This window comes from Orcinus orca, chromosome 1 (assembly GCF_937001465.1).
Source record: "Orcinus orca chromosome 1, mOrcOrc1.1, whole genome shotgun sequence".
In the NCBI taxonomy this organism is placed as follows: domain Eukaryota; kingdom Metazoa; phylum Chordata; class Mammalia; order Artiodactyla; family Delphinidae; genus Orcinus; species Orcinus orca.
In genome coordinates, this window is record NC_064559.1 from 211579284 (window position 1) to 211602802 (window position 23519).

General features: G+C 59.9%; 1 protein-coding gene and 1 long non-coding RNA gene across 3 annotated transcripts in view; one reads left to right on the plus strand and one right to left on the minus strand.

Moving 5' to 3' along the window:
• Nucleotides 1–23519, minus strand: part of SKI (SKI proto-oncogene) — a 59121-nt gene that overhangs the window by 11391 nt on the left and 24211 nt on the right. The gene's annotated exons all lie outside the window — the stretch shown is intronic.
• LOC125961748 (uncharacterized) lies at nt 7162–10252 on the plus strand. Of its 2 annotated transcripts, XR_007472718.1 has the most exons (5): nt 7162–7196; nt 7284–7446; nt 7932–7985; nt 9476–9685; nt 10005–10252. It is a non-coding gene; the product is annotated as an uncharacterized LOC125961748 (long non-coding RNA). The 2 variants fall into 2 exon arrangements; XR_007472717.1 differs by lacking the exon at nt 10005–10252 and having other exon boundaries at nt 9476–9853.

Below are 23519 nucleotides of genomic sequence, written 5' to 3' on the forward strand. Positions count from 1 at the left end.
GCCAGGGTCCCATGGCGGGTGGGTGTGGGGCTGCACACAAGTGCAGAGGCTCGACACGGAGGGCGGCCCCGAGGTCCTGAGGCCCACCCCAGCCCCCGCCTCCCAAACCCTGTGGCCTGGCGTCCTGGCAGTGGGCGCCCCGGAAGCCCCACCCCGGCTGGCTCTCTCAAGCCTGGTGCCACTTCACAGGTAGGGTCAGAGGGCGCTGCTCAGGCCACCACCTCACACAGCAGGGGGCAGGAGAACCTTCAGCGCGCTGGCCGGCATCCACCCGCTTCCCCCCACCAGCACCCGCCCTCTGGCCCTCCCCGCTCTGTGCCCCGACCCTCAGCAGCTGAAGACCTAGGTCCCCTGGCAAGACATGGGCACGTGGGCACGCCCAGGTCGGCACCCAGGGGCAGCACCCTCTGGGGGATCAACTCGGCATCACCTGTGGCCCCATCACCATCTTACAAGCCACTCGGAAGGCAAAGCAGTCCCCCCACCCCGGCCCCCAACCTCAGGGGCCTTCCACCCGCAAGAACGAGCCTGCACCCCCAAGACTGAGGCCTCAGAAAAGCGGTGAGAGACGTTCTTACAAATGTACAAATCGGCAAAAACGTGTCTAAGGGAGCATTTTTTAAAAGTTACAGACGGCATACGAAAAGCACGTTTAAAAAAAAAAACATAACAATCTTACAAAAAAAAGAAAAGAAAAAGTCTAGGAATCTTAATACAACACATCTATTTCTAACTGAATCTTAACACGGAATTCCACTCCTAACTGATATTTCTGAATTAGAAAGTCACTGCTGGTCTGGAGTTGAGGCAGCACTGAGGGTCTGTCACCCGGATTCTAGGTGAGGAGCAAGAAACACACTGGAAGCATTCCTGAGACTTCCAAGCCCCAGGACAGGACCCAAGGTGATTTGTCCCCCAGAGCAGGGACAGGTGAGTGTCAATGACCGCAGCCCGGCGGGGGCTCGAGGCGGGGGTCCCGGGGAGACCCCCGTGGGGCAGGGGCGGGGGGCAGGCGGCCAGCGGCCGGCCAGGGAGCCTGGGGTCTCTCCGTGACATTCAGAGCTCCCCACGGTCCAGCTGCTCATTCTGCAATTTTCCCGTCATTTAACTGATCAGCAGAAAAACAGCCAGGACCACAAACAGAGATGAAAAGTTCCTGCTGGGCAGCATGGGGCCTTCAAAGCAACCCATCCCCACCTCTCTGAACCCCGGTGGAGGTGGAGCTGTCACAGCCGTTGAGGCTGGGATTCCCGGAGATCGGAGGGGGAAGCAGCCTCCAGCCCCGCTTCTCAGCCCCGGAACCCCAGTCCGCACACTCTGACACCGGAGAAGACAAGCGAGCGTCCCCGTGGCAGTGTGGAGCTGAGCCCAGGAGGACATGCCCACGTCACGTGCTGGCCCAGGAGGCCCACCACGACCAACAAGGGCCTGGGGCCCCCGCCCACCATGCAGGGGAAAGTCCCTCAAGAACCCATAACCATGGACCTGCACGGACCCCTAAGAGGGGCAGACTCCCACAGACCCTACACGTGAGGAGCACAGGATGGGAACACCCAAAGAGACGCAGCCGGAGCGGAGCAGACACAGAGAGAAGCTGTGCATGTGGGTGGGCACCAGCGCCGGGCAGGCACATGGCACCCCGCAGAGCGACCCCCCCCACCCCGCTCTGCTGGACTCTCCCGCCCGGGGTGAGCCTGTTGCCCACAGGGACCGCAGCAGCTCGAGGGGCGGGCAGTCAGCCCCGCTCCTGCAGCCACGTGGACCCACCGCCAAGACCGGGGCCAGCCCTGCTGGGCCCCTGAACCCCTGCCCGGGGTGGGCGCAGCAGGGAATCGCAGGCTCCTTCCTGCAGGGATGCCCGCCTCGCCTCAGAGGGAGGCCGCAGAGGAGAGAGTGTGGCTCCCCGGGGCGATGGTGGGGCTCCGGGCCACCGCATCCCACCTAGGCTTTGTGACAAAGTCCTGCCAACAGCACCCACGTCTCCTACAGCGCAGCTCTCAGCCCCCACGCTTGGGACCACTACCTCTAAATCAGCCCAAGGGCTGCGTCATGGACGGTCCTGCAGATTTCACAGTTCTAGAAACTGCAGAGCTATTTTTGTAAGTACCATTAATATTTTCCACGTGATAATTCATGTTTCATATTATGCTTAAATTAACCTATTTTCTGATTACTGTGGTACAGAGGAAGCGGATTAACTTTGCAAGACAACCCCAAACCCCAAAATGAAGTGAAAATAGCAGTTTTACAGATTTGCTTTGATTTTTTTTAAACTTAAATGGGTCACCTTTTCTGTTATTTCCACACCATCGATGAGAATAAGTTAAGACTTTTCTAAGGAAACAGTCGCTGCCCCTCCCCTGGGAACCAGACCTCAGCGGCTCTCGATGGAGGGGTCCGCATTCCCTCCGCAAGGAGGGACCTTTGGCCTGGCTCCCAGAGGGAGGTCCTCCCACCCACCCCCCCACCAACCCTCCTGTGGAGGAGAATGCAGGGAGGGGACGGGAGGGGCGGGGCGGGGCTCTGGGAAGGGGTGTCCCTGAAGACCCTGGACATCAGCCCCGACACGGGGAGGCCTCCGGTGGCCCTACAGTCCTCGCCACGTCACGGACCCGCCACCAGCCCTGCTGCACAAGGCCTCCCACACCCCTGCAAAACCTCCCTTTTAGCATCAGAAAATCAGGGGAAGTCCCCCGCTGGACCAGGCAGGGTGGAACGGAACCTTTTCTTTTCCTTAGCGGTCACTGGAAAGTAACTGTTAAAAGGACTTTACAAAAAAAACCCCAAACACCAGAACCCCAAGAACATGAAGCTGTTCTGGGGCTCATTCTACTCTTAGGACAATGTCCTTGAGGGGTGGTGAGGGACAGCGTCTTTCCCAGCGCCCTGACCGGCCGGGGAGGTGGGGGGGGCATAGTGGTCGCCAGGCCTCCAGCCCCTGGGCAGAGAGGGAGGAGGGCCAACAGGCCTCGCCATCCAGAACAAGAGAGAAAGCCGGCAGGCAGCACAGGGCACTGGGGCCGCCCTTCTGGAGGGTGACTAAGAACCAGCCTGAGAGGAAGAGGACAGTTTACGGGGCAGCGGGAGGGGCGGGGCTGGACACCACCGTGCCCCACGCGGCCCTCACCCCACCAAGGCCCCTCGGGAAGGTCGGCCTCACCCTTGACCCCCAACAAGCCTCTGACGCAGGAGCCACCAGGACGCATGGGCGCTGTCCCCAGACAAGGGCCCCGATGCAGCAGCGGGCACACGGGCCGGGCAGCAGCTCTGCCGGGTCACCAGCCACCCCGCCGCCCCTACCTTCTCCTGTTCTGCCCCCCGCCCCACGTCCGTGCCCAGATGCCAGCCTGTCCCTGGCCCCTCTGCTCACACCCACAACTGCCGCCAGGGGTTCCGTGGGCGCCTCACCACACCCACGGCGTCTCCCTCACCGCCCCTGGGGACACAGCCCCCGTGCCTTGCGGGCCCCAGGCCCCCTCCACTGGCCTCCTCCTCCGAGCTGCATGCCATGCCGGGTGGGGGCCAGGGCCACCCTCTGCTGCTTAAACCTCCAGGGCACCCCCCCACACGCCCCCGGACTCACAGCTGACACCTGCCGTGCTCGGACCAGGACAAGATCGGGGCACACACGAGCGGACGGGCGTGTAGGGGCGTGTAGCCTGCACACACGCATAACACGGCACTCTCGTGTGTGATCTTTCACCTGCTCCAGGTGAGAGCCTCAGAGAGAAGCCCGGGCCCGGGGCAGCCGGGAGTCAGCGGGGACCTGGCAGGCCTTTCACTGAGCAGAGCCCTAAACCTGGCAGGCTGGTGGGGTGGCTCCCAGGTGGCCCTGGGACAGGCCCTGGGGAGAGAGCCCCCAGCCCCGCCTGGTCCCATCAGTCCGGGCACCGATGCGGACGCTGGCCGGGGGCGCTGAGCCAGGATCAGAGGCTGCCGGGACACAGCAGCCTCCCACGTCCTTCCAGTGAAGGGCCTTCCGCTCCTCCAAACGCCGACGTGATGCCGGCCGAGGGTCTCCTGAGGTCTCGGGACCCTAGGCCTCGGCTGCGAGCGGAGGGGGCGGCAGATGGCGGAGCACCTGGGGGCCCAGGGCAGCTGAGGCCTCGGGCTGCTCAGTGTCCCACCCTGGAGGACACACTACAGGAGGCCGAGGCGGGAACGCGTCCCCAGACTTGGCTCCGCCATCTCACCCGCCCCCCACTCCCGCGGGAGGAGCCGCCGGGCCTGGGGCTGGGAGCCCGAGACCCCAGGTCTCTGTGCACAGAAAGCCTGCTTGCCATGCGCCAGGCCCTGCCGCGAGCTACGCATCACAGCTCGCCTGAGCAGGAGCCTCGGGAGGGTGGGTGCGTGAGCCAGGACGGAAGGAGGACCGGGAACCTGGGGGCCGGGGTCCTGGAAAAGGTGACACAGGTGCTGCGGGCTGGTCAGTTCTGTGGAGGGACTCGAAGGCCCAGGAGCTCCATGCCCAGAAGAAAGGCCCAGATCCCGGCCACCATCAGCGTCCCGAGGGCACTGCCATGACACCCACGGGTCAACCACAGCCCAACCTCAGAGTTGACTTCACTGACACACAGACACGACGCCAGTAAAGAGGCCCAGCCCCAGGCGAGGGCACGTGATGGACCCCCGAGCGCCCCCAATCCGTGCATCCTGAGAGGCAGGAGGGAATCGGTGTTGCTCTCAGCACTCCGCCCACCAGACCCAAATTCCAGTGCTGACCGTGCAGGATGGGGGGCTTCCAAAGAGGCAGCCGGGGGGGAGAGACGAGGACTCTCTGCTCTCAAACGACCCCTCCCCCTGGCTGGCACCCAGCTCCCTGGGCCCCGGGAGGCCCTCGGAGGACGAGGTCCACCGCCCACACGCCCCATCCCACTTAGGGGAGCCCCGTGCTCAGTCCACGGGAGCAGACCCTCCCAGCAGCCCACCTCGCAGGGACCACAGAGCCTGAACCATCCTCGGGGGTAGAGGAGGCCGCTCACGACGTTCTTGGGGTCCAAACTGCCCATGTCAGGAGCTCCCCGTTTCTCTCCACATCAGGATTTTTCCTGTCCAGGGAGCACTGTCCCCATCTTCAGAATCTAAGTAAAAACATCCCCAAGATGTACCCACCCAAAGGGGACAGGCGGCCAATCTCTGCACAGCATGGGGGTCTCCCGGCCCTCCAGAGCCTGACACCAACTCCCACACACCCCCGGGGGCAGGAGGAGGGCCGGGAAGGGAGTCCTAGGAGGCCCCTCCCACGAGGGCTTTTTAACCTGAAGGTAAGACACCAGGGCTGGCTTTGCAGGCACACGACCGCACACTGGGGTCAAGGCTCTGCTGGGGTCACCTCTTCACCTTCGATCAAATGTTATTTTGTAAATGAAATCCAACAGGACAGCGGTGTGTGCAGAGCCAGAGAGATGGCGTGTGACCCCAACGGGCCAGGGCTTCCCTTCAGACAGAGGGGGCCATCCGCCTCCCACCCCAGCCCAGGAGGCCGTCCTGGCCTCTCGGTACCCACGCTAGAGTCAGAGACGCGGCCAGAACGGGAGCTGGGGACCCGGGTTCTCGTCTCTCCCGCCTTCCACACCTCAGAGGGAGGCAGAGGCAGCTGGGGGTGGGGGGCAGCGCCGTCAGCCAGACAAGGACGAAACACACACGCAGGCTGCAGCGACCCTGCACACACCTCAGACGCTCTCATCTTTGCATTTAAAAGTGGCATCACACGACGGCAGGAGGAACAGTAAAACTCAGGGTGATAGCTTAAATTTTTAATTTTTTCTTTATCGGAAATGGCATTAAAAAACAATAACACCTGCCCCACTGCGACAAGTTGAGAGACCTCAAAAGAGAGATGAAGTGTAGGCATTTCAGGCCCTTTCCTCCTGCTTCCCAGACAAAAGCCGGGTTACGAAGCCAGCCCAGACCCTCAACGCGCTCGGTCACCGTGGACCCGCAAGGTGCCCAGCTGCACAGGCTCAGCAGCGGCCACTCGCCGTCCTTGGGGACGCAAAGGGCTGCCCACAGAAGCCGGCCCTGCGGTCCAGTGTCACCCACGTGGAGCCCCAGGGCGCGTGTGAGCGCCACCCGGAGCTGAGCCTCGGCTCACGCCAGAGCGAGGGAACTTGGAAACCACTCTCTAACCCGTTAAGGATAAGATCCTCCAAAAGAAGACTTTTAAGCCCATTTGTCAACACCTCCCAAGGGCACACGGAGCTGGTGATGGCGGGGAAGACAGAAATTCACTGGGGAGGCTGCCGTGAGCTGCCGCCCAGCTCCCCACAGCTCCGCGAAAACCACCATGCATCTGAACCAGAGCTCAAGGCAGCACACAGGCTGCCCACTGGGGGTCCAAACACACTTCAAAGCCAAAGGGTTTTCTGTGCTCCCAATTCTAATTACAGGAAAAGGTCACTTCTTTTTATCGTTGGGGGTGCATCTGTCCAGGAAGCACACACGTGGGCCCCTAAACTCCCCTGTCCACACCAGCCACTGACGGGAATGTGACAGGGATGGAGCCGCAGGACCGTGCGTGGAGCGCCCACCCCGCCCTCCAGCCACGGGGGCCACAGCAGAACCCCGGGTGGGTGCGGCCGGGTGGGCAGGTGACCCAGAGGAGGGTGGCTGAAAGCCCATCTGCCTCCACCTCTCCTCCTCCAGGTGCAGGCCTCCTGGGGGGGAAGGGAAGGGAGCCCGACCCAGGGCGCTCTCGCAGCGGCACTGGCAACGGCTCCCCGGTCAGCTGGAGACCTTGGGTTCCCCTGGAGGGGCTCTCAGGAGGGGCGCAGCAGCAGGGGGAGGCAGCCTGGCCCCTCACCCAGACCTGCAAGCAGCCCCGAGAGAAATCAGGGTGACCCGGGGCCAAAAGGAGGCTGCGGCGAGCCAGGCGTGGGCGGCAGGACCAGCGGGCGGCGCAGGCCGAAGGCAAGACACACCGGACCTGGCCACCGCCGCGGCACCGCTGGGCCAGACCCCGTGCAGCCTCCTCCGCCAGCAGGCGGGGTCCCAGGGGAGCTGCCCTCCACTCCTCAGCAACCTAAAGATCCCCCCCAGGCAGGTCCCCCTCCCCCAGGCACTGCACGTGCCGACGGCCGACAAGGCCCAGCCCCGCTCTTGCAGGCACCCCGGCCTCAGCGGGCAGCTGGAGGGACGGCACTTTCGCCCGCTTCCCCGCCAGGAAGTAGCCCCGGCCGGCCCCGCCCACGCCGCCGGTCTGTTCGGCTTCCTCAGCGCCTGCACCTCCTCCCTCCCTTCCCCTCCCCCTCCCGGCAGCCGCCCTGCTTGTTTTCTCGCCATAGAAACCAACACAACACTGAGCCCAGCGCTTGAGCCGGCGCGGGTGGACGGTGGCGCTGCCCGGCCGCGGGGCTACTCAGAGCTGGCGCGGTGGCCGCCTCTGCTTCCAGGCGGAGGCACCGAGGCCGGCAAGGGGCCAGCGAAGTCACCGCTGGTGTATCCCCGGTGAGTCCCCAAGCCCAGGCTGAAAGACAGCTGCTCGTGGGTCCCAAAGACGTGACCCTGGAGACACAGAGCCGAGAGTCCACGGGCCTGTCGCCAGCACTGACCAAGGCACAAGGCGGCAGGGCCACCAGAGTGGGTTCCTAGTAAAATGAAGAACACACGGCGTGAAGCGCACCGCGTCACCCTCACACTCGGATGAGGGTCTCCAAGGGGGCCCAGCCCCTCCCGTCTGAGGCTCATCCCTGCCAGTGGGGTGGGCTGGGGTGGGGAGGGGGACGAGGGTGACCAGCACCGGGGAGGAGGCTATGTGGGCCACCCTGGGCCCAGGAGAGCCAGGACGCGGGCAACAGGGGTGAGCGGGGGACGCGGCTGAAGAATCCACACCAGTTTTTCATCTGAAAAATGGGGCGACACAGGCTCTGCTACCTCAGAGCAGAGGACATGGCGTTTCTCGAACGTCTAGCCCTAACACGTCTCGCCTACAGCAGGAACCACGCCGGTCACATGACAGCCTCGTAGCTGCAGAATCCCCACCACTGGTGAGCCGGGCAACGGGCCCTGAGACCCCTGAAGCTCCCCTCCTGCGGAGCATCCCAGGACACCCCCCCATCAAGAGGCAGGTGGGGGCAGGGCCTGGCAGGGGCAGGAGGCCAGGGGCCCAGGCACCAAGGCTCTCCCAGTGCTGCCAGGCCAGACTCTGGGTGACATGGCTGCACCAGGGGACCTGCCCAGCCCAGGACCTGACCCCACCCCCACCCCAGGACCTGACCCCACCCCCACCCCCGCCCATACCAGCCCCCGGGCCCCCTTCTCTCACTGCACAAAGCCAAGGACCCCACAGGGAAGGGAAGGGTGTCTCAGCAGCCCTGGGGGAGGGAGCAGAGACAGGGGCTTCCTGTGCCTTCTCCTTGGGGGGAGGAGGGCTGGGGCCACCATTAGAATCAGCGGCCGGCCCCTCGCCCCAGGTCTGGGCCTGCTCTGCCCACTGTGGCCAAGGCCACAGCAGGGACCGGAGCCCACGGCCCACCCACGCTCTCTCTGACCCTCACTGACCCTAAGACCCGAGTTCACATGATCTAATAGGAAGACTGGGGTCTCCGGTTTCATTTTTTAATACCCACACTATAGCCTGTGTTCGCTGTTTTCTAGGCCAGGTGTACATTCTTAAAAGGTGCACGTGTGAGGTGTCAGGTGACACGGCCTCCTCTCTGCAGGCCAGGAGACTGGGTGTCATGTCGGGGTTGTTCAGGGGTTCAATCACATGCGGTTACAGCAGGCCGGGCTCTGGCAGTGACATTGGGAACACCGGGCCCTCCCTCTGCAATGGTGACCCAGGCGGCCTCCTGGAGAAGGGGCCGCCGTCTGCCCACACAGGAACGGGTTCCACCCCAATGGCTAACGTGTCTCCTAAACGCTAATGACACAGATGGCGGGAGAGGGGGTGTCACCACTGAATCTGCTTTTTGAAAGATCCCACTTGAAACAACTAAAGGAGAAACACCTCACTTCCCTCAAGGAGCCCGCCGACCTCCGGCCTCGGTCTCCCCCTAGCAGGGTGTGCACATGGGGCCAGAGTGAGGCAGACAGCGCCTCTATCTGCAGGGCTGGGGCGTGGGGTGGCCTTGGCCGGGGACAGCTTTCCACGTCCGTGACCCTCCCCCAGCCCCCTGCACTTGCAGCTGGAGCAGTCCTTAGAGGGAAGGAGGCATTTCCTGTGCCCCCCCCCTCCCAATTTCCCGACATTCTTGGCAAGCCCAGAGGAGAGGAGGTGACAAGGACGGGAAGGGGCTTGGAAGTGGCGGGGCGGGAGGACGCGGCGCCCGGAGAAGGCCGGCGGGCAGGAAGGGGCTCTCCATCAGGGCATCCCCCGTGGGGTGTCCGCCAGGCCTGCAGCACCCACAGAGACGCAGGGGGCCAGGGACCCGGGCCTTCAGGACACGGAGATGCCCGGCGGCTGGGAGTTGGGGTGACTGTCCAGTCCTTGGCCACTAAGCCTCAGAAGTGCTCTGCGGCCCCACCTGGCATTCAGCTGCCCCCGTTGGACTGGGAGGGAAAGCCCTGCACTGCTCACCGGCGCAGCCTGGGGCCTCCAGACACCAGGCCCATGACAACTGGGCCAGAAACGCCAGCGCTGCGTGTGGGCCCAGAGCGACCGGAGCCCAGGAGCCCAGGAGACGGGGCGGCTGCTTCTCCCACAGGCTGTGGAAACGCCCTCCCCGCACGCCCAGCAGGACAGGAGGTCAGAGTCTAAGGCTGCAGTCAAGGGCTAAGGGAGGGACCCGGATGGTGGAGCGGTGCCCCCGGGGCCAAGTCACAAGGACTAGCGTGGGGTCACCCTGGGGTCCACACACGCCATGCAGCCCTGTGGGTGCACGGAAGCCCAGGGGATCCACGGCCGTCCCAAGGCCCTGGGTGTCTCGGGGACACAAGGTGTCGGAGCTTCCTGGGGGTTGAGGCAATGGCTGGGATGGAGACCCTGGGCCCGCAGTCCCGCATGCTGGGAGCTCTGGAGTCTGGCCAGCACCAGCCCTCCAGCAGGTGGTCTCTTCCTCCTGCAGGGTTAGGGACGCTTCTGGCCGTAACAAGGAAGCCCGAACGCTCGGGGTCCCCACCCAAGGCCAGGACTGATCTCCACAGACGCCCTGGGGCTCAGTGGCGCTCCTGGCCTTCCGCCCAACCCTGGCAGCAGGCACAGGAAAGGGCAAAGCCCTGCAGGTCCGCATGGGACCCAGCTGCGCACCTATCAGAAATGAGAACGCCACGGTGGTGGCTGACAGCCCGGGCCTCAGGGCCGCGTGCCCGCTAACCGTGCACAGCCCCGACAGACACCCCATCTATATTCAGCCTCGGAGCAGCCCCATCTCCCCGCAACATTCCAGGACCCACGGAGAGGCCTCTGTCTTCAGAACAGGAAGGTCAGGCCCCTGCTCTAAGGGGCTGAGGGAGAGGGACACGTGAGGACCACGTGATTCTGCCTGGGGAGTGAGTGACCAGGTGGGGACTTCTCCACTGGGAGTCGTCTTCAAAGCAAGTTTAGGAATCTGCATGTTGCAAGAATGGCCCCAGAAAAGCTGCTCGTCTGGCCCCAGGGCCCATCTTAGCTGCTGCCCCACACGGCCTCCCAGCAAGGACAGAGGAGGTGAGGCTGGGGCCAGGCCTGAGCCCACGTGGCCAGACCTGCAGCCAGCACGCCCTGCTCAGCTGAAAGGACTCTCTGCAACGACGCGAGGCCACGTGACTCCATCCGGCCCAGGGTGCCGGCCTCTCCTGTGCATGGATGTGAAGGCTCGGCCTGAGCAGCCACTTTGGGCCAGGAGGCAGCAAGCAAGAGTGACTCAGAGAGCCAGCGAGGACGGGGCTCCTGCCTCCAGGCTGCACTCGCCGCGGGGGGTGTGCGCGCTGTGTGTCCTCTGCACGCTGGCCAGGCCCCACCCCGGCTGGGGGCGACCACAAAGCAGGGCTGCCAAGGGTGGAGCGAGCCCTTGCTGACCTGCACCCAGAAAGCAAAAGGTCACAAGCCTCAAGTTCTGTTTGGAAGGTTTACAGTAAACAGCACAAGCTCTCTGTCAATCACCAAACCAAAGCTTGAGTTGTTCTTGACTTCACTTCCTCAGACAAGGCATCTAATCAGAAAATCTAGTTGACCCTACCTTTAAATCAGTCTTTCTTTTTAAACAGAACGAGCGAGCGTCCGTGGTCAGCCAGAGACCTTCCCCCAGAGCCAGGCTTGGCAGTTGTGAACACCCACTTCCTCGCCCCCCGGGCGGAGCCCGGCTGCGTCAACAGCCCCACACCCACCCTTGCCGGGAGCAGCCGGAGGCCAGGACACGCACACAACACTCACTGCAAACGCACACGTGGACACAGGGGCCCAAGAACCCCCCACGTTTTGGAACAAAAGGCAAACACCTCAAGGCTAGGGGTCCTGCATACATCAGGACCGAGGCACTGGGGAGGCTGTTCACCTTTCCCAGGGAGAAGCCACAGCGCTAACGAGGGAGCGTCACCGGAGAGCAGCCAACCCTCCGACAGGCGAGGCTGTAGCATCGAGGGGGGAGCACAACCCCAGGGTGGGCCAGGGGGACCCCGGGAAGCGCAGGGACGCTGAGGGCCCACCCTTCGTGCCCAGCGGGGGGAGCAGCAGAGCCAGGCAGGCCGACCTCCGCCCGGGGTCCCAGCGCCCAGGCAGCTCCTCTCACCGCAGGGCCTCACCCTTCTTTTGGAGACAAATACTGAGCACCAAGAAAACAACTTCTGAGCGTAGAAAGTGACCTGAGAGCTCGAAGAACGGGTCCTGGTGCCCCTGGGGGTGTGCCCTGCCCACCGCCCCCAGAGAGGCAGACGCAGGGCCAGGACCACCTCCCTCCAGGATGCTGGGCGGCGTGGACTGGAACCGGGCCGGCTGCGGGCACAGCGGGCAAAGGAGGCTCGAGCCGCAGCAACGCCGACACCAGTTCTTCCACACACAGCAACCTCCACCCCGGAGGGTAAAGGCCAGAGAGCAACGGCACGCATGACCCCAGCGTCTCCGCAGCAGAGAAGAGGCCCCAGTCCCCCACGCCTGGGCAGCAAGGGCTGAGACTGTGCTCGGGGCTCTCCCACCCGGCCAGACTCCTCTAGAGGCCCCTCCTCAGCTGCCGGCAAACACTGAAGGATGCGGTAGAGTGCTCGTGGAAAAACCAAAGCCCCGGAGAGTGGGAGGCCCCGGGTGGGAGGGACCTTGAAGGACCAGTGGGCAAAGGACAGCAAAGCCCAGACACGACCGCGGCGCCTGTCCCCGGAAGAGCAGAGAGGCCGCAGACGCCGCCCCGTGCTGGCCACAGGGAGCAACGACAGATGATGGGGGGGTGCGCATCCGCAGTCCCTGTCACCGCCGCTGTCCTCCCGGGACCAGCACGGGGCTGGCACAGCGTCCACCTCGCCGTCCCTCGCGCCCCAGGCCCCAACCTGACTCCCGCTTCTAGAAACAGTGCGGGGACGCACGTGGCCTGGGTGTGGACATGGAGCCCCAGGCAGGCCTGAGCGTGTGGAGGGTGCCGTCCACCGAAGCGCGGGGAAGACGCACAGGATTCACAGCACAAGTGTTCTGGAAAGTCACAGAAGGAACCAGAACAACGTGTGAGGGAGGTTTCCCCAAATACATGAGCCCTTCCAGCCTGTGGACCACTCACCTACTCCCAGTGACACAGAAAACGGAAGGACAGAGCTGGGAGCCGGGCGGGGCAGCGGGAGGGGAGGAGGGGAGAGGGCCCCGCGCCACACCCATCTCCACAGCCACCGGCCCCTGCAGCTCCAGCTCCTGCAGCCCTGTCGTTGGAGCCTGAGTGGCCTGGCACACTCTGGGCCACCGGCCGCAGGCACGGGCAGCGGCAACATAACCCGTGTTTCCCTGGACCTAAGAGCCGGGCTCCTGCCACCTGCCGCCCTCGGGAAGGAGCACATCTGAGGCCGGCTACAAGCAGAGCACCTCAGAGCCTCGAGAGGGACGGCTTTGTTTAAAAAGGTACCAGGGTCATCCTGGGAGCAGAAACACCTCACCTGCTCCAGGGTCCAGAGAAGCAGGGCCGGTGTGGGCCAGAGGAGGTGGGGGGGAATGAGGTCCCAACACTGCAGACAGACACAAGCCAGGGCAGTGACAGGGAGACTCGGGTTTGGGGCAACACAGACGACATCAAGGACGATGTGGACGAGACGGCAGCGCCGAAGGGTCAGCAAACAGGGACACCGACTCGTCGACCCCCGTCATTGCCAGGAAGGTCCCGAAGGCCCTCCCCACGCCGGGCCGGCCGCCAACAGGGGGCTCCTGGTGCGGCCTCCCACCGGGGCTTCCCACCTCACTTTGCTTTAGCAGGTGGTGTCGTCCCAACCAGTCCTGGTTTCTCTTTGTCCTAAACCGAGACGTGTGTGTGTGTGTGTGTGTGTGTGTGTGTGTGTGCGTGCGTGCGCGCTTTAACACCATTTTTCAGCTACTGAAACATGTCACCTCAGGGCTGCAATTCAGACCTTTCAGCCTGTTTCATCCCCTGAAAGGCCGTGTCAAGCCCCAGCCCTGCCCGTCTGTGCGGAGGGCGAGGGGTCGTGAGAACACACGACGTGGCGTAAAGATCAGGGCAGTGACCTTTCGACCCGGCCTCTCTGCAGGGCCCAGGCCTGCCGCGCCAGTGAGGGGCCGGGGGCGGGGCGTCTCTCCCCAGGCCCCTCGGCCAGGCTGGCCCTGCACCTGCCCACAGGGGCCAGTGCCCCCTGGGGAAAAGGAAACGAGCAAAGAGGGCGGACACATCCTCCCTGTCCTGAGGATGCTGTTTTGGGGATCAGGTCCCCTTTCCAAGAAGCCACTTCTGTCAACTGGATAACTCTTCCCCGGGCATCATCCTCTCAGGCCATCTGCACAAAGGTCATCAGCACCTCCTGGCCTTCAGCAGTGGTCCGGATGGGAGGAGGGGGCACCCCAGGGGCCCCCCAAGTCCCCGTGAGTCGGGCAGCCACACAGGAGACCCTCAGGGACAAGGGCCGAATCTCAGCCTGGAGGTCCTGCGGGGGCGGAGAGGGGTCTGGGTGCTGCCAGGCCCAGACAGACAAAGGCTTCCGTGGGGCGGGAGCAGCTCGGCATAAAGGAGCGTTTGGGTCGGCGCAGGGCAGCATCGAGCCTTTGTGCCGAGGGTCCCGCTGCTGCAAGTCCCCGGCTGGCCCTTCATCCCCGGTGGGAACTGGGCGACAGGACGCCGGACAGGGCCCTCCTAATTAAGCTCCAAAGGGACGAGCCGCACCGCCCCCGGCGTGGCCGTCGGGCAGAGGCCACAGCACCTTCGGGGGCAGGTGCCCTCCACCTGGGGCTGCCAGGGCAGCCTGAGGGCCTGACCACAGGCGAGGGCGCATCCCGGGGTGCCCATGCTCCCGCCACCCACGGTGAACCGTGCCAGTCCCTGGGATGCCACAGGCGGGACCGCGTCCGTCTGTCTGGAGCCCAGCCCCGCCCCGCGAGGAACAGGCCGGTTTGCTGAATCCAGGGCCCTTTGCTGAATCCAGGGCCCGGGAGGAAAGCACGCAGTGGCTCCGCCCCACCCCCAGCTCCCTCTGGGGCTGGTGGCCTGAACTTTTCACCCTCGGCACAGACACCAGGAAAGGAGGGCGCAGGGGTGTCTGCCCGCGGGCGGGGGAGGGGAGGGCGGCCAACACCCACCGCCCCCCTCCAGAAACGTGTATGGCCCCTTTTACAATGGCCAGATGGCGGCCCAGGGCCCGCAGGCCTCCTCACCCTCTGTGACCGCCTGACCTCTCGTTAACAGGGACAGAACTGGGACCTGCGGCCACACCCCCACACCCTGGAGGGGCCGGCGAAGGTCACCAGGGCTGCGTCCATCCCCCGGCCTCGCGAGATGAGCCAATGCCTACACCTCCCAGACGCTCCTGTGTGAGAACCAAAGAGGACCCAACCCGCCAGTGGGGATGGGGCAGAAGCGGTGGAGGGATCGCGGCACAGGACACCGCAGGCGCTGCCCAGAACCTGCCCGACGGTGCAGGGCACGGCCACGACGAGCAGGGGACACGCGGGGATGGCTGAGACTCTGGGCGCAGAGACCGACCCGCACGCCCCATCCCCCCCAACACGCGTCACGACGACAGGCCGGGAGAAGCAGGGACCTGCCGGCCACGGCCACCGACCAGTCTGCACCCGGGGCCAGGCTCCATCAGCAAGTGACCCCGGTCTCTCCTAGGCGTTGACAGCAGCGCATCGTCACACCCCGAGACCAGACACTACCGAGCCTCGCCGTCCCTAAGGACCAGCCAGAGCCACCGCACGATGCAGCGCACAGCCCGCCCGCCTGCCCGCCCGCTGACCTCCCTCCAGGTCATCGCCTGTCCCCGTGAGGCCTGTCGTCCTAAACTGCCACGCCGGGTGTGATGAGCAGAGCCAGAGGAAGAAAGACCCGCTAGGACGCGGCCCCGCCGCTCTGCGGCCTCCGCAGAACCTGCTGGCAGCGCCTCTCATGGGACGTGCTGCCCAGGGGTACACGACGGACGTCACGGCAGGACGTGCTGCCCAGGGGTACACGACGGACGTCACAGCAGGTCCCAGACAGGGCCGCGAGGAGCCAGGTGTGGGCTCGTCCAGAATCCCCAGCAGCATGGCCACACCGAGGGCCCAGCGTGGCAGGGACGCCTGAGCCAGAGCCCAGTGGGTCCCGAGTGGCGGGTGGACCCCCAGTACCACTGAACGTAGGCTGGCACCCCACAAGCGCCCGGGGACCTGGCCAGGCGACCCGCAGCTTCCTCAGCAGGAGCGCCAGGCCTCGCCACACCGTGTGCGCCCACTGCCCCTCAGCCCCTTTGCTCTGCAGCCCTCCACCAGCAAGTCAGGTCAGTCACCCCCTCGGCCAGGGAAAGGACTGTGCTCTAACGCCGGGCAGGGAAACTCTGCCGCACCGCCAGAAACCAAATCAAATATGGTTCCGGACAGTCCTCTGGAGTGACTCAGAGGCCCGCGGTGACGACCGGGCCGGAGGACACCGGGCAGGGGTCTGGGCCGGCCCTGCCCGCCTTCCCCGTCACCCAGCATTCACAGCCTCCTGGCCCGTCGCTGCCCTGTGGTCAGCTCGGCACCACTGGGCGGGGGCAGACGAGGCCCTGTGCCCCGGATGCAACTTCCCAGGCGGCCGTGTGCCCCCGAGGGCCCCTCCCGACTCAGGCAGCCAAGCCGTGGCCGGCACCTCCTCCGCCCCACGTGCTGGCACTCCGCCCCGTGGCTCAGCCACCGCAACCCCCGGCAGGAGCCCGGCCCCTCGCCCAACACCCGCGTGTGCTTACTCGAGGCTACGCCTGTCCAGAAGCTGGGACGGAGGAATCGGGGTGAGGGGCACACACGGGGGCATCTGCCGGCCGCCAGAAAGGCCCAGAACAACAGCAAAGACAACGTGGATCAGCTCCCCGGGGCTGAGGTCCTGCCACACGACTAGTTCCCTGAGCTGGAGCCCTGCGTCCGGGAGGCCGCCAGTCCAGGGCTGGGGCCAGTCAGGCACCCCTGGGGCAGGGGCTTCCAGGGTGAGTGACGCCCACCGAGGGGCTCCCCGCCCGGCGCCCAGGCCTGTTCCACGGCAGCCCTGTCCCCCTGACTCCAGGGCTCGGGCCACCCGGGCCACTCAGGAAGATCTCCGGCCACCTGGTGAAACCGTTCTGATGCAGCTCCGGGCAGACACCGGGGTGGCACTGCAACCTGTGACCAGGGACGATCTGGAAGTAGGAGGCCCACGGCCCCACCTGTGCCCTGGTGCCCAGGCTCACCGTGGCACAGACGTGCGCGCCCCTCCTGGGCGGGACCACAGCACAGCCCTGACCTGCTGGGCCCTGAGCTCCTCCCCACAGTGTCTAGGAGAATGCAGCCCCACCCTCGGCCTGGCCGAGCCCCAAAGCCACTGACCATACCTCCAGACCTAAAGGAAGGCTCTAGGCGGATGTGGTATTTAAGCGTGAGGACACGAGGGCATACAGGCCACTGTCACCGCTCTGCTACACCCCGACGGCATAACCGATGTGCCACCTCCTCACTCTGAAAGGCATCACACTGCCTGGAAATTTCTGAAAAGCAAAACACACAACTCTGTCCCTGCTCAACCTGAAATGAGTGGCACCTGGTAATCCCCCTTCCCCGACAGCCGAGTCCTCAACTCGGAGCACTGTCCGTTCTCGCAGGTGCCACGAAGAGCGCGTGGACACAAGCCCATTCTCGCAGGTGCCACGTAGAGCGCGTGGACACCAAGCCTGTCGCTAGACTGGTTAAGCGCTGGCTCGACGCAGCTGCTACTCTGAATAGTCAAAATCACAGCACTTTGTTCATAATCAATTCTGACTAAAATTGAAAAGGCAGTAATGAAGATGTTAACAAAAACGAATTTAATGTAGCCAAGATTACTGCAAAAAGGAAAACATATCTGCTCACGACTGCCGTGCCAGTCAGCACAATGCAGAGGTGTTTTTGAAGCCTTCCACCTCGGGGTCTGACTCGCTCACCTTCCTTCCTAGGGCCGACAGCACCCCTGGGGTCTGCCACTCAAGTCTCCAGCTATTTTTGCTTTTCATGGGATTCCAGCAGCGCAGAGCACCCCCCACACGCCCCCGTGCAGAGAAGCCTCCCCAGATGTCTGCATCCCGCAAGATGACAGCAATTTTTTAACTTTTGATCTCGTTTTTCTAATGTTGTTTATGAAAAGAGTGCCTGATTAGACAAGCTGGAAGCCGATTTGGGGGCAGTAACCACACCGCGGGGAGAGGACCCGCCTGCAGCCCAGATGGCGTCACAGGGACCGATCACCCCCTCCCCCAGCCAGTTAAAACCCAGACAAGATCCAGGAGACGACCGCCCTCAAGGCACTGGACATAGTGACCAAGGACAGTGACACCCCCCACAGATGTGGAAGCTCTCGGCCACCCAGCTCACTGCCTTGAGCTCTCAGATGGCAGCGCCCAGGGCACCCCGAGTTGAGGAGACAGAGCTGATGGTCCAGAGGGGCCAGTGCGGCTGGAGTGCCCAGGACATAGCCACAGGGTGTGGGCAGGGTGGGCAGAGCGCAGGCTGGCACACGCGTGTGAGGACACTGCCAGAGGCCGGGAAAGACCCAGCAAGAGGACTCAAGGGAATGGCGCCCGGGGCCCACGCGGGGCTGGGAGCAGCCCCTGCTCCACCCAAGAGGCTGGAGTACCTGAGTCCTTGCAGTCCTGGCTACTCAGGATGGTTTTGCCACAGTGTGGGGGATAATTACCCCTAGAAGGAGCATTCCTCTGGACCCACCCAAGAAATCGTAAAAGCAAGACCTGTGAGGATCAGACTGTCTGCAAGTAACCTAACTGTGCCCCAGGACAAAGCTTGAGAAGATTTACAGGAATTCAGAACATTCAGCATCAAAACGTCTATAGCCCAGGAAGCAGGAAAACACGAACCACAATGCAGTCACAAACCCACTGAAACGGACCAAAACCTGGAATTCACGTAGAACGTTAAAACCATTACTAAGGCCAGACTCTACGTGCTCAAGAAGTTAAACAGACACGGAAGGTCTGTGAAGTCAAACGTCCACAAGAGGAAGACGATGCTGGATGGGCTGGCAGAGCGTATGTGCAGCGCAGATGCTTGTGACAGACTGATCACAACGGAACAGAGAGAAAGAACCCAAGAGAAGGGGAAGAGCATCGGGGGGGGGGGGCAACTTCAAACGGTGAATCAACAGGTAACTGGAGCTCCCGCACGAGGCACGGGGAGCAGGAAAAGTCTTCAGAACACCAGCCAAAAACTCTCCAAACTTGAAAAACACTATGAACTCCAAAAGCTCAATAAACCCCAAACACACGCAATCTAAAGAAAGCCACAGGGCTTCCCTGGTGGCACAGCAGTTAAGAATCCGCCTGCCAATGCAGGGGACACGGGTTCGAGCCCTGGTCCAGGAAGATCCCACATGCCGCAGAGCAACTAAATCCGTGCACCACAGCTACTGAGCCTGCGCTCTAGAGCCCACAAGCCACAACTACTGAGACCGCGCGCCACAACTACTGAATCTCACGTGCCTAGAGCCCGTGCTCTGCAGCAAGAGAAACCACCGGAATGAGAAGCCCGTGCGCCGCAACGAAGAGTAGCGCCCACTCGCCCCAACTAGAGAAAGCCCACATGCAGCAACGAAGACCCAACGCGGCCTAAAATAAATAAATAAAATAAAAATAAATAAAATTTTAAAAATAAAAATAAAGAAAGCTACAGGGACTTCCCTGGTGGCGCAGTGGATAAGACTCCACACTCCCAATGCAGGGGGTCTGGGTTTGATCCCTGGTCAGGGAACTAGATCCCACATGCATACTGCAACTAAGAGTTCGCCTGCCACAACTAATGAGCCCACGTGTCATAACTAAGGAGCTGGTGAGCCGCAACTAAGGAGCCCATGAGCTGCAACTAAGGAGACCGCCTGCCACACCTAAGGTGCCTGCCTGCCGCAACTAAGACCTGGTGCAACCAAATAAATTAATTAGTTAATTTAAAAAAATTTTTTTTAAAAAACATAAAGGAAGCTACAGCAAAGTACATCAAAATCAAGATGCTCAAAACCAGTGATAAAATGAAAATCATAAAGACATCCCAGAAAGAGGAACAAAGGACCACATCAGATCAGCATCTTTAAAGTACTGAAAGGAAAAAAAAAACTATCAACCTGGAATTCTATACCCACTGCAAATACCTTTCAAAAACAAAGGGGAAGTAAATACGCTTTGACACCAAAAAACTCACCACCAGTGGACCGATACTAATAAGGAATATTAAAGGACATGCTTCAGGCAGAAGAAAAACAACACCAGATGGAAATCTGTAGCTTTACAAAAGAATAAGCAGTGCTAGAAATGATTGCTACATACATAAATGTATCAATTTCTCTCTTTTTATTTAAGCGCCTTTAAAAAGCAATTGTTTAGGGGCTTCCCTGGTGACGCAGTAGTTAAGAAACTGCCTGCCAATGCACGGGACACAGGTTCGGGCCCTGGTCCAGGAAGATCCCACATGCCACGGAGCAATTAAGCCCGTGCACCACAACTACTGAGCCTGCGCTCTAGAGCCCGCGAGCCACCACTACTGAGCCCGTGAGCCACAACTACGGAAACCCACATGCCTAGAGCCTGTGCTCCGCAATGAGAAACCACTGCCATGAGAAGCCCGCACACTGTAACGAAGAGTAGCCCCCGCTCACCTCAACTAGTAAAAGCCCGCGCAGCAGCGCAGCGAAGACCCAACACAGCCAAAAAGAAATAAATAAAAGAAAGGAATTTATTATAGAAAGAAAGTAACTGTTTAATCATAAGCTGTAATGGCGTATTGCAGGGATTATGACACGTGTAAAAGTGCAGTGCGTGAAACAAAAAGCCAGGAGCGGAACGATGGGCAGGCTGCAGTGAAGTTCTCGCGCTGCAGGTGCTGTGCTGGGTGCCGCTGAACGGTGACAGGTCCAAGGTGACGAGGATAAAGGCTGAAGCCCCGGGCAAATCCTTAAAATCCCAAAATGAGCACAGCAAAGGAGGCAACAAGGAAATACTATGGAATCATAAACAGTATTTGATTAAACCAAAGGAATGCAGAAACCCACAAAAAATGAAACAAATAGATGGAAAAACAGAAAACGAACAAGATGAAAGACTCAAACCTAATCCTGTCAATAATGAAAGTAAACCTCAGTGGGTTGAACACCCTCAACTAAAAGGCAGAGATTGTAAGACTGGATAAGAAAGCCATATGCAGCCTACAAGAAACACATTTCAAACGTAAAGATAGGTTAAAGCAAAGGCGTGGGAAGGGAGACGCAAATTCACAGGAGTAAAAAAAGTAAACAAAAGCTGAAACGACTACATTAACATCAGGCAAAGTATGTTTCAGGGCAAAGAGTATTCACCAGGGACGAGGGAAATTTCATAACTGATAAAAAGGGTCAAGTGATCTTTAAAAACAATCATAAACACGGATGCCCCTAATAACAAAGCTACAACATACGTGAAGCCCAAACCCGACCTGACTGCAGAGACGGATCTACAGTCACGATAGAAAATCCCAGTCCGCTTCTCGCAATGACAGAGAGCAGGACACAGAGGACCAGCCAGGACGGCAGCTGTGAACAAGGCTGCCAACACTGGACCTGAGGGTTCGGAGCAGCCCCCAGCTCAGCTCCCCCAACGTGCACAGAGGGTTTACCGAGATGGACCGTACTCTGGGCTGGAACCAGCCTCGGTACCTTCAAAAGGAGCCACGTCACACAGGTGGGTGCTCTTACCAGGTGGGATTCGATGCGCAATCAGTAACAGAAAGACCTCTGGAGAATTCCCAAATGTTTGGAAACTAATTCACTTCTAAATAAACCGTGCATCAAAGAGAAAATCAAATGGTAATTAAAGTTTTAAACTGAATGGAAATGGAAACAATGCACCAGGATATCTGCAATACCCCTAAAACAGGCCTCAGGAGAAAACCAAATGCTTGGATCACAAAGAAAGAAAGGTCTCAAAGAAATGGCTCAGCGTCCAACATATGAAACTAGAAAAAGGACAAATTCAACCCAAAGTAAACCAAAGAAACGGAAATATAAAGATCAAAACAGAAATCAATGAAATAGAAAACAGAAAAATAACAGAAAAAAATCAGTTAACCCAAACTGGTTCTTTGAGGAGACCAGTAAAATCGATAACCCTTTACCCAGATTGATCAGGAAAACAAAAAAAGAAAAATGACCAGCATCAGGAACGTGAGAGGCGCCACTGCCCTGATTTCTACAGCGAACAGGAAAACGCTGTCAACAACCCATGCCAGTAAATTTGACAATTTAAATGAATTGGGCAGTTACGTGTAAAAAACAACCCTCAACCCAGAACAGATAACCTGAATAGTTAAAAACCTTCCCACAAAAAACCTCCAGACCCATGGGCTTCAATGTAAGCGCTACCAAATATTTTGAAAAGAAATAAATAATTATTTCAAAAAGTTTAAGGACGGAATACTTCCCAAATAATTCTATGAATCCAACATTACTCTGATACCAAAACCAGACAAAGACATTACAAGAAGGAAAAAACAAAACAAAAACTATAGCCCAATATCCCCCACGAACATAAATGCAAAAGCTTATAAACAGGGCTTCCCTGGTGGCGCAGTGGTTAAGAATCCGCCTGCCAATGCAGGGGACGCAGATTCGAGCCCTGGTCTGGGAAGATCCCACGTGCCGCGGAGCAACTAAGCCCGTGAGCCACAACTACTGAGCCTGCGCTCTAGAGCCCGCGAACCACAACTACCGCGCCCACGTGCCTAGAGCCTGTGCTCCGAAACGAGAAGCCACTGCAACGAGAAGCCCGCACACCACAATGAAAAGTAGGCCCCGCTCGCCACAACTAGAGAAAGCCCGCGCGTAGCAACGAAGACCCAACGCAACCAAAAATAAATAAAACAAATAAATTTATTAAAAAAAAAAACTTATAAACAAAATTTTATCAAGTCAAACTCAACAATATTCTAAAAGGATGAGACACCGTGACCAGGGGAGGTTTATCCCAGAAAACGAAAGGTTAGCTGAATTCAAAATCAGTCAATGTAACTCACTATATTAATGAACTAAAAAAGATATGCACCACATAAATAATCTCAATAAATGCAAAAAAAGCATCTGACAAACTCCAACCCATTCCTGATCAAAGCAGTCAAGGACAGAACTGTAGGGACTCCTTCAGTCGAATAAAGAGCATCTACAAACCCAGTAACTTGTGAACGACATACCCAATGGTGAGATACTGCACGCTTCCCCTAGACCAGGAGGAAGGCTGTCTGCTCTCACGATGTCTACTCAGCCACAGGAGGCTCCAGCCAGTGCAATCACACAAGACAAAGAAAAGGCATCCAGATCAGAGAGGAAGCAAAACTGCCTTTATTCACAGATGTAAAACCTGACAGGATCTCCAAAAATCTACTAGAATGATTTGCAAGGTTGCAAGATGCAAAATAAATTGTACTAGCAACTTATAATCAGGAGCTGAAATTTAAAAAACAAGAGTACTTACAGGGCTTCCCTGGTGGCACAGTGGCTGAGAGTCCGCCTGCCGATGCAGGGGACATGGGTTCGTGCCCCGGTCCGGGAGGATCCCACATGCCGCGGAGCGGCTAGGCCCGTGAGCCATGGCCGCTGAGCCTGTGCGTCTGGAGCCTGTGCTCCGCAACGGGAAGGGCCACAACAGTGAGAGGCCCGCGTACCACAAAAAAAAAAAAGAGTACTTACAATAACACCAAAAAAGAAAAGGAAAAAACTTGTTGATAAATCAATAAATCTGAAAAAAGGCATCAAAGACCTGGGCCCTGAAGACTATAAAATATTGCTGAGAGAAACTAAGCATAACTTAAACAAATGCAGCAATATACCTTGACCGTGGGTTGTAAACTCAAAACTGTTAAAGTATCAGTTCTTCCCAAATTGACCTATAATCTAATTGAATCCCAACCAAAATTTCAGCAAGATTGTTTTTCACAGAAATTGACAAACTGATTCTAAGATTCATATGGAAATGCAGAGGACCTG